The following is an 11,369-nucleotide window of genomic DNA, read 5'->3' on the forward strand; positions in this document are numbered from 1 at the left end:
ACTTCTGTTACATCAAAGAAAGGTGGGTGAATGCGTGGGGAGACTCGGCTGTTCCCCCCGTGGTTTCCAGAAGTGGAGGACGGAGACACGTCACCAACAGGCCACTGGAGACTCCATGCTTCCCCCGGCTGGCAATTTCATTACATGCAGGGCAGAAGAGGAGCAGAGAGTGGGCATGGGCCAGGCAATCTGTTACCTGGGAAACACCTTCCTGAGGCTCAAAAATTGAAGCTTTAATAAGACTTCTCACGAGGACTTCTCAGCAATTTGCACCATAGACACAGCTGGATTGCATACAGATCACTGCAGAGGTGAAGTGTGTGTCTCCATGGGGTCAAGCCAGAGTTTGTTTTGAGTGGAATAAAGAATTTCAATAAAGAATAAAGATTTTCAGCACAGGAAAGCAGCCAGCAAGAAACGGAAATGAAAATTTGACTGATCACGTATCACTTTGTTGAAGTGTTGCTAGTTTCCACCTGTAGGGAGAAGGTTTAATACTTAACGCCACATATTACACGTCAGTGGCTCAGCCATTAGCTTAGCATGAGGGCCTGTGACAACTGTTCAGCCAGCTGGGGTTCAGCTGGCTGGAATTCCATGTTTCTCAGACATCATTTGAGTTTCATCCAGTTCAGCCACCACAACTGTGAGAAAATCCACACCATAATAATGGTAATCTTTACCTCCACCACCCATCTGACCTACTGGAAAGGTGCCAGGTGGAGTCTAATGTTTCATCTGACAGCAGCAGTGAGTTCGAACCCGATTCAACAGTCTAAAGCACCAGGAACAACCCTGAAATCTCTTGTTAGCATGAGCACAAACTGAAGTTTATACACAGAGAACTAGTTCAGAGACCCTTCCCTGTACCAGTTGCGCCTTCACTACCACAGCAAGGATGGACCTCAGCCCTTCAGCCCACCAACAGGTCTGGTGTCTTCCACCAGCAGCAGATCCTGATAGGCAACTACTTAAATGAGTCTATAGGGTCTGGACATAAAGGGGGAGGTGGAGGTGAGTGTGAGTGTGTGTGAGGTGGGCATCTGAACCCACTGGAACTACAAACAATATTAGTTTCAACCACTTGAGCAGGTAACATGTTTCTCTGAGGTCACGGTGAGATCAAGTGATGACTTAAGGACCATGATTGATGGGACAGGACAGGACAGGACAGGACAGGACAGGACAGGACAGGACAGGACAGGACAGGACGCAGGATGTATTAAATGGACTAACACATAAAACGTGGGGGTCAACTTAAAGGTTGTGACCGTACGTATAATTATATCGAGGGAACATAGAGATCATTCATGCTGTAAAATGAGGACACTGTCAATCATTGAAGACAGAGGTGTAGAGAAAGAACTTAAGAGCAAAAGAAAAATGCTCCTCTCAGCTAGGGCTCTGAATGACCTGACTCCTGGTGGTAGAGGTAGTGGCCTGTTTGTCACTACTAAATTTATTATTGTGGTTACAGTAAAACACCATATAATTATTGTCTTAGATAAATTTAAATGATAGAACACATTACGAGAGGGCCAATGAGAAAAGTGGAACTTAAGAGCAAAAGAAAAATGCTCCTCTCAGCTAGGGCTCTGAATGACCTGACTCCTGGTGGTAGAGGTAGTGGCCTGTTTGTCACTACTAAATTTATTATTGTGGTTACAGTAAAACACCATATAATTATTGTCTTAGATAAATTTAAATGATAGAACACATTACGAGAGGGCCAATGAGAAAAGTGGTTTAAAGAAACACACACAAATTAAACATGTCAAACATCCCACCAAAACAACAAATAGAAGCAAAGGCATCATTATTGCTGTAGTATGGTTGATCAAAGTCTTGTGTCAATCAATGGATTGGTGCATTTTTGATTAAACATTTTGAATCTGTAGCTCTGCTGGAAACTGATGACATTGTCATGACAACATCAGCTGACCGAGATCAAACATGACTCAGAGGAAAAACAACGACAGAAATGCTGCGAGTCCAACACACACACCCCTTTAGGGACACTATTCTGTTTCATGGGGGGGGGTTGAGGACTTCTGGAGAACAGCTGTTGCTTTACATCTGACTGACTGTCTCTCTCTCACACACACACACACACACACACACACACACACACACAACACACACACACACACACACCACACACACACACACACACACACACAACACACACACACACACACACACACACCACACACACACACACACACACACACACACACACACACACACACACACACACACACACACGGCTGTATTGTGACGTCTAGGCTGAGCACATTTCTGCCACACTACTAATTAATTCTCTGGTCCTGAGCGGCCGGCATGCGGGTCAGGTTCCAGTGATGCCTGCTGAACTTCAGAGATGTCTGTGATGACAACAGAGAGTTCGTTAACACACTAAAGTTAACAGGAAGGCTGTCATTTGTGTTCCACAACTGTCCCTGACTTACAGCCAACCCTGCTGATAAGAGCTGAGAGACGTCACATACCGGTATTTGAAGATATGGCGACTGATGTCCTTCACTTCCAACCACAGACAGCAGCAGATGATCCTTCATGCCGTCTAGCATTGCCAATGCCCAGTTTTATAAAAACAACGTCTGACAACATGGTGGAACAGACCCAGCCTGCAAATCTTCTCTTGCATCTCAGCTGTGGTGATAAGGGGTCTCCACTATGTTCAATGAGTGGACACCAAGCTTCCCTCTCGGAAACTTCAGCTCCCATCTCTCCAAAACTCGTTCAACAACATGCATGATGCCATGTTTATTTAGATTAGCAGCTGTATGTTCCCCAAAATCGATGATGGACTTTTCTGAGGGACTCTTTTTAAGCCCGATTTGAGAGGTTGAGTCCAATTCTAGGCAGGTGAGACAAAGCTATGGGGACACACCTGTAACCTACTCCAACAGTCTGTGTTTGTCCACCGGAGGAAGGGGGGGGCACCCAACTCCTCTGGCCACTTGCTTTTCACTTCTATTGTTCCAGGCAGACAGGTGCCGCTACTGCTTACCTCATTCAAAAAGCATCATTGTTTAGGGATTGGGAGGCCATAGCCAACTCACACGCCTACAATGTGCCCACGCTTCTTGTGCTTTTAAAGCACTGGGTGTACAAAGACGAGGTGTCAGGGACTTGAGATGCTCCACAGCTGGAGCTGATTTAAAGACAAAATTACCTGATTTTGTATCCAAAGAAATGGTTTGACTGGTTATCAAGACATTGTTGCAGCATGGAGAGACTAAAGAGAAGACATGTGCCAGAAAAATTCCAACTGAAAAACAATGAAACAAAAGGCACCAATGTTGGCTTTGTAGAGGTATACAAATGAAACCCTCTTAAAAGATCATTTTCCTCCTGATGGTTTTTAATTAACGAGTCTTTGGTAGCAAACAAGTTCAGGTTTGCACAATAAGCCAAAGGTGGAGCTTTTTCTGAATCTGAAAGACACAAATATAAAAAGAGCATTAAAACTGCATCTAAACGAGCCATTAGAGCAGGCAAGTGTCCCTTTAATCGGGTTGTGTCACTTAATCCCTGCGAGGGCTGCAGCCGGGGCGTCAATACACTCGCTGGCTGCAGGCAGACGGGTGGTGGAGCCCAGATAGGGATGAGGAGACAGCCGAGAACAAGCTAATGAGATGAGGAGCAAGGGTGGCAGGTGCAATGATATGTTTTTATTTAGCTGGGGAGGGGTGAGAATGAGGCTGCTGCCATTTTCACTTCAGTCAGCAGAGTCGTGGCTGATTCCAGACCAGCAGAACTCCCAATCAGAACAAGATGGGGCACAGCAACCTAAGTTGGGGGATTAGTCGATGAAAAAAAGTCAACCACACAAAACAATTAGGCAGATAGACGGATGGACGGAGCTCCTGATGTCTGCAGACAGGAAAAGTGAATGTTGTCCTCAAACAGAGACACATAGTTCATGGTTGACGCTTTAAGATATGTGGGTGGAGGTGCCTCCTCAGGTAATTCCCTGAGGGTCTGTTCTACGCTGGACAGATAAGGAACTGAGGCGAGGACAAGGATATCATTCTACCCGAGTTCTACACAAAACAGCCGAGTCAATTTAAAGGGAGTCATCTGACAATGCTGCAGTTGTCTGGTGGCCAGTCGGAGAACAAGCTCCCCACAGACATGAGACACAACAACTTCACAGCAAAAAACATCCCTGGAAAACAACCGAAGGCTTCACATTGGCTCACATTTAATAAACTAAAACAGGGAACAATGAGAGGCATCTTTAGGAAGCCTTCTGAAGAATTACTGGACTCTCAAAGTGCAGCCACAAACCTGGACAAGCATGTCCATTAGGGAGGAGCCATGTTCATGGGGTCATACATGTGTCCCACAGATAGCTGCTCCTAGTTATAAATGTAATAAAAGAAAGCTCATTCATTTATATATACAGCCAAAGAGGGTGCACAAAGTAGCCAATAGCAATGATGGTGCTTGATAAGCCCTGGTGGCAGGCTGCAGTAACAGCTTTTAGAATTTAAAATTTTGATTAAATTAGCTATAATGTATACGTAACATCATATTGCCCCTTTCTTGCTCTTATGTTCAATTAAGCAGTAGATCATGACAGGCTGTGGTATAGATTCATTATACCACAGCTAAGAGGCATTTTTAGCATGTGTACTTATTTTATAAAATGCTTAATATTGACCATTTTAATATTAAATAGGCTTAAAATCTCAGGTTGTTTATTCCAAATAAAAGTTGAAAAGTGAGGGACTACCAAAAATACAGGACTACTTGGTTGTCTGGTCCCAATTGTGTTAGTTGTTGACATTAATGTTGGATTGTGGCTCCACTAAACCTATCAGTGTTTCTGAGGAGGCACCAGGAGCAGCTGGGTGGAGACCCTTGAAGATGCTAGGTCCATATAGTTCACTCTTCCTGACAGGACCATCTCTAGGACATGCTTGAAGTGCTGATTGGACACCGTCTCCTCGTCCATCCACTCACTGTTGTCCCTAAACCAACCTACAAAGAGCTTCATTTCCATTTTCTCCGTGTAGATTCTCAAGCATCCAGGTCATAGTTACCCAAATAAGACCTCTGCGTCGACTGGACTTGTTGGGGTTTTTCTTGAAGACGTTTTGCCAAGATCTGTTAGCTTAGCAAAACTTAGACTAGTAGTTGTTGTAACAGGCACTACTGTGATGTACCGGTATGTTGATTATATGCGCAGCTAAGAACCAAGCAGAGCACCTGAATTCAGCGTTCTTGTTTATGCTTTTCAGCACATTGTACACTATACAAGTTGAGATGAATGTTCTTGCCCGGGTGAGCATCTGAATCTGATTCTGCTCGTCTGTGTCTGAAGCGCAGCCCACACATGGCATCACAGCACAAGACTGCAGCTGCCAGATCAGTTCAGAAACTTCATGCTGTACAAATGGAGAATGTGGCGCTGCGTCTTGGTTTAATTCATTTAAATAAATAGGCCACAAACAGCCAGTATCACTCTTGACTGCAATAAAACAATAAACTAAAAGGAATTACTGCAGGAAATGTTCCGTTATTGACAGATACCAAAATCTAGCCGATACCACCTCTTTACATTGTGAGCCCACCGGCCATAGCATAGCGTTAAAATAAAAGGCTATTTCCAGCCAGCTGATTAACGTTGGGCTTTAAACATGTAATGTAGTCCAGCTGCCGCGCTCATGTTTACAGCTATCCACAGCAGAGAAGACGATTGAAGCCGTGGTTCATCTTCTTTGTGTCCCGTTTTGGCCCAGAGGCCTGGCAGCACTCCCGTGTACTCTCCCTTAACTAATAAACAAAGAACTCTTTCCCTTATATAGTTCTATTTAAAGTCTGCAACAGGCAACTTCAGAGGGGGGAGGATGAGCGCACCTCTACCAGACGGAGAGCTTTATCGGCCGAGAGAACCGGTGGAACAATTGTGTAACAGTCGCACATTAATAGCCACTTAAAGAGCTACTTCTGATGTTCCATCCACAGAATCAGGTAGAAATGACAAAAGCAAACATCATCTTTAGGGAGATCCACCTTGTTAGAACTAAGGCTTTTATTAATTTACTCATTTAAAAAGCAATTAGCAGATAATCACAATGAACCATTTAGTCGTTTTAAACAGAAACAAGTTACAGTAGCAGCTCACTACTAAGAAGTCATACTTTGCTTGTTAGCAACTAAACATTTGTAGCAAGAATTCCTCCTCATGAGAAACCCAAGAATAGAAGCTCCCCCGGGCTGCACAAGGGCCAAGACACATTTGCAGTACTCCCAGAATGATCCCCCAACTTCCCAGGGAAATTCTATGCGAGATTATTTTCAGAAACCAAAACATCACAGAGATAAAAAATAATGTGACGAGTGACGCAACTGGTGAAATTTGTCACCAGAAACATGAGGTCGTTGTCAAGCCAGCTGCTGCTGGGGAAGGTTCAAAGGAACCGAGGATGCAGAGGACCCCCTTTTCATCAGAACCATCAAGGAAGGCATGATCGTAGTGCATCGGGCTCTGCTGAAGAGGCGACTGCCATAGAAAAGGTTTTGGGAATCTTGTCGGTCACACCTGAAGCAATTCTATGCAAACTTTCACAATGATGACAAAAATGAAGCAAAAATAGACATTACACAGTCAAATCTGGATCTAAACCACTGCAGCTCCCTCTGGAAGATCTGCTGTGGCCGACACGTTCAGTTCAAAAACTCCAAGTGGTCCAGTTCTGCTTCAATAACTGTGCTTCTTGAACCAAAAACATGGTCTGCTCAACTGAAAAGGCCTTGGTGGTCCATTCAGTCGTGCTGATGGACCAGGAGCAGCAGACACCTGATTAGGTTCCATTTCTGCCCCATTGACTCAGAGGCATTGGCCTTCTGGTGGCAATCATGGCAGCAGGAAGTTCTGCCAGAGACGCGCTCCAGCAATAGCAGCAGAGCTCAGCTGCAACCTGAAACATTTCAACAAGGATCCACTTTCAGGCTTGGGTCAGGCCGACGCTGCCACCGGCCTGAAATTACAAGCTGGGTTTAGAGGAAACCTGGATTTTGCCCCTTGAGTAGAATAGTGCATATTAAACTGCAGCCGAAAGGCAAAATTACATGAAACTGTAAACTTTGAGCAATGCTCAAATCAAGGCAACTTTATTTACACATTCAGGCAGGAGACTCAGAGGACAACGGGCTACTGCAGAATGCAGAAGCTATATAAAGACTCAGATATGGAGGATTTTCATTTTACAAATTTTAACAAAATAACTTTAACAAAATAAACACAAAATCGTAGATTCTCCACAACTTGTAAGTCAGAATTTTCCCAGAACTTTTTGGCACATTGGTGGGGGCTCAGGTCCTCCTGTCAACTGACCAGGATTTGAATCCAGCTTAGGAGATTGGTGGCGTGTCTCACACACCACGCTGCCCTCCATGTTTCCTGTCTCTATCAAATAAAGGCTAAAATGCCCTTAACATAAGACACTGCCATGCATAACTCTATAACCTAATACCCCATTTAACTAATGAGGGGGTTCATGTGCTACTGGCGTATCTAGTTGCTAAGATACGCTGCTCATGAAGGTCTGACATCAGAAACAGATGAAGGGAGAGAAAGTTGGATAGAGAAGGCACAACTTTAGTCAGATATGTTAGAGTTACGGACCAGAGCAGCTGTGTAAGTCATCCAAGTCTGTGGCTTCGTTGTGCATGCCGGCTACTGCACAGAGCCATGCGTGGAATGTGTACATGCAAAACTCTTAACTAATCACAGTCTCTCATCATTCGTCATCACAAAAATTACCGTTGCTTCTCTCTAATGTGTGGCACCAAATGAGCAACTCTTTTTAAAGTGGTGACAGGAAGGGCCAGCACCATGACAACAGATAACTCAGTGCGATCAAAAGGTTGTATTTTTAGCTCAAACATGAGGTTTGACCCATTTGCATTAAAGCATGAGCAGGACCTCCAACTCGGACTGCTGGTGAGGCAACAGTTGCTCAGGCAGGCTGCTCTGCTCACGTTTAATTATAGTCCAAAAACCAGGCAACAAACCCAGCTTTCCTTCAGAACCAGAACCAGCCAGTGCTGTATCTACATGCACAAATCTGGTCCTTTACACAAGGGGAGCTGAGTGAAGTTGCTGCTGATTCTGATGTGAGACCGATAGCAAGCACGGAAACGAAGAAACCTGCACAGGGTTCCCACAGGGTTAGGGTTAGGGAGCCCTGAGCTTTGCTACACATGCCTCATTTGGTCACAACCAAGTGTGAAATTCTGTCATATTGTTAAATCGAACTAGACTAGGCCAGGGAAATATTTAGCACATATTTAGCAAAAAGGAGCATATTAGCTGCAGTTTTTACAGCTTTAAGGTAGGCATCATGAACTTGTGTAATGAGGTTTGTTCTTGAATTACAGACTCGTGGTTTAATGGGCCCCAAACCAACAGCTCATTAGGGCTAAAACTGGGAATCTACTCCATCCGGATATTAGAGCTTCTGAGAAGCATCAATCAAAATGAAGACTCCTACAGAAAGGGCAGCACACACTTGGCCTCTCCTGTCGAACATCAGCAGCTTGATATGGAGAAATGGCCCAGATGGGTAGAACCTCTCCTTTGGTAGCTCAGTTTTCACCTGTTTGGGCTAACAGATTAGAAAGCGTGCAGAAATGGGTCAAAATGAAACCAGCAAGAAGGTTACATCCACAGTTAACATCAGAAAAGCAAATTCCTGCTCTAGAAGCAACAGTGGACTGACCTCAGTGATCCAGAGCCTTGATGCCACTTCCCATGATTCAAGTCTCAGCATCTTACTAACTGATGGCAATATTTTCATGTGCGAAGCAAAAGAACAGATCGATAAATGAGTGACCTTGCTGCTAGCATGCAGGAGCAGTCTTCAACACCTGAGCAGCAAGATCAAACAGCTTCCCAGCAAGAGTCCATATTTCTGGGGGAAACAATCAGCTAGCAGTTCTGCCATCATAGCCACGCAAAGCTTTTAATTCCACCCATCATGGTGGGTTTAAAACGCCTTTAGCCTCATGGTGTGTAAATTCCAACGTGACTTCATGAGGATTCTAAGCCTTGCTGCTTTCAGCACTGATACTTGAACAACTACAGCGTAAAGAGCAAATTCCACAATCCCTGTTGGATTCAGGCCACCGAGCAGGTCGGACCCATGGCTGATGTGGGACACAACCAGAGAATGTGGAACAAACAGCTCAGAACCAAGGGCACAAATTTGCCTATCAAAGTCCCTGAAAAAAACATGTAATTCAGTCCTTCATTGACACCCTCACTCTGATACCAGCGTGGAGCGTATTGATCAGCGGTGAGGGGGACCTGAGGGGGCAGAATACACCTGTGTGGTATTAATGGCAGATTTCTTCAGAGGGGTGTGGCAGCTGATCCAGACAGCCACCAGCACAACTGAGGAGTCTGACCTCCTGCTGCTGAGGAGCCACACAGCCTTCCATGAGTCGCTTAACCCCCCTCCCCCATAACCTTGTCCTCAGTAATAACCCCCAAGGAGGAAAACCACATGCGCTACATGACTGCAAAGTTATTCTGCCAGTCAGCGGCACACTGAGGCTGATCTTCCTGTCCAGACCTGACGCCCCCACAGGTGACCACCCTTTCACCGTTCGCGTCCTCCGAACGCGTCGTTGGGGGCGGAAAAGTTAATGAGACTCAGCGGGAGCGTCACTATTTGGCAGCTTGGTGGAGGTGTGGGAACTAAACATGGCGGAGACCCTGGTCGGTGCACTCAACTCTTTATGACCACACACGGTTTCAGACACAACAGATCCGGCAATAAAGAGCGTTCCCCCCGCAGCAGCAGCCGCCTCTGGGAGAAGGCGACGATCGAAGGCGCCACAAGTTTCCTTCAATTCCAATGAGCATCGCAGCATCTGAACTTAGCAGAATCCGAGAGGCGCACGTCTCTCCACAGGCGCACCCGCAGAAATAGATTGCACGCATGTACGTACGCACGCAGAGCCGTGCAGTTTATTTTACAGCTCTCAGAAGGAGAAGGTCAGACAAATCCCTCCGTCTGCCGCGGAGGAGATGGACACCGCGATAAAGCCGATTAGGGGACATGTTCACCCACCTTCTGCTCCTCTACTGGCGCATTTGAAGCTCCTCAGCCCAGAGAAGATACAAGTCGGCGGACGGCTCCGCGTCTCAGCCACTCAAATATCCTCCGCGTTGGGAGAAATTTTGTGGTGTTCGAGTGTGAGCAGACACCACTCCGTGTGTGCATGTGCGTGTGTGTAAATGAGGAGGGGGCAGATCATCCCACGGTGGGGCAGAGAGGAAATGCGTCATTACTAATGGACCGAGGATGTTGTAGTTCTCCGGAGGCTCAAACGCTCTTAAAAATGTTAGTGGAACAAAATCTCCCGATGACCTCTAGGCTGCGACCATCACCTGGTGAAATCAGTTCATTCATTCGTTCATTCGTTCGTTCGTTCATGCATTCACACATTAATAAATAAATCCATATTTTTTAGAATTAATTTAGTTTCCTTTAGGTTGGTTGCAGATGATTTATTTAAGATGTAATAAGACTACATAAAAATATCAGTGATCTGGTCAATCAATCAATCAATATTTATATAGCGTCTTTTACAATCAAAATTGTTTCTAGACGCTGTACAGAATCCCAGGGCCTAACCCCAAACAAGCAACAGTGGCAAGGAAAAACTCCCCTTTAACAGGAAGAAACCTTGAGCAGGACCAGGCTCATGTAGGGGGACCCTCCTGCTGATGGCCGGCTGGGTAGAGAGAGAGGAGAAGGGGGAGGACAGGTAGAGGTGTGATAAGTGTGACAGTAGTGCAAATAGATTTAATCCATTCATGTTAATGTTTCATGTTTAACACAATGAAATGATTTTAAACGTTTTGCTGCAGTAAAGGTGGTAAACTGGAATTATGGAAAAATGAACACTGTTAAAGCAGCTATGTTTCACATATTATTGTTACTGTTCTTATAATCACCATCAATAATTGTAGCAGTATTATCATTATTGTAATTGAAGCCACACTCAGAGAACAGTCATTCAAAAATCAAACCTGAAAAATCGAACCTGAGCTGAATGGCTCCTGGTGAGGTCGCGCTCCACATGCTAAAGTAGGCTGTGGCGTCTTGTTGTCAGGGGACAGAAACATGAAGCTAATGTGTGTGTGTGTGTGTGTGGGGGGGGGGGGGGGTCTGGGGGATTTAAAGATGTTAACCTGGGCCGGAGTAGGACGACCCAGGCTAGATTCCACACATTCTGACATAAACAGTTCAGCAGTGTCGGCGTGTTAACACATCTGCACCAATTTCCAATTCCACAAACTCTACAGCATAAATCAGTGGCCC

The 11,369-nt window shown here is 45.3% G+C and overlaps 1 protein-coding gene across 7 annotated transcripts in view; it reads right to left on the reverse strand.

Moving 5' to 3' along the window:
• Positions 1 to 10,303, reverse strand: part of tln2a (talin 2a) — a 47,945-nt gene extending 37,642 nt beyond the window's left edge. For 5 of the 7 annotated variants that reach the window (XM_057025151.1, XM_057025150.1, XM_057025149.1 and 2 more), the window contains exon 1: positions 10,113 to 10,301. The gene's annotated coding sequence lies outside the window, so the exon portion shown is untranslated. Of the gene's footprint in view, positions 1 to 10,112 lie in introns of all 7 variants that reach the window. The other 2 variants (XM_057025154.1, XM_057025153.1) reach the window with 1 other exon arrangement.
• Positions 10,304 to 11,369: the final 1,066 nt, after the last annotated feature.

Source organism: Takifugu flavidus, chromosome 2, assembly GCF_003711565.1.
Source record: "Takifugu flavidus isolate HTHZ2018 chromosome 2, ASM371156v2, whole genome shotgun sequence".
Classification (NCBI taxonomy): domain Eukaryota; kingdom Metazoa; phylum Chordata; class Actinopteri; order Tetraodontiformes; family Tetraodontidae; genus Takifugu; species Takifugu flavidus.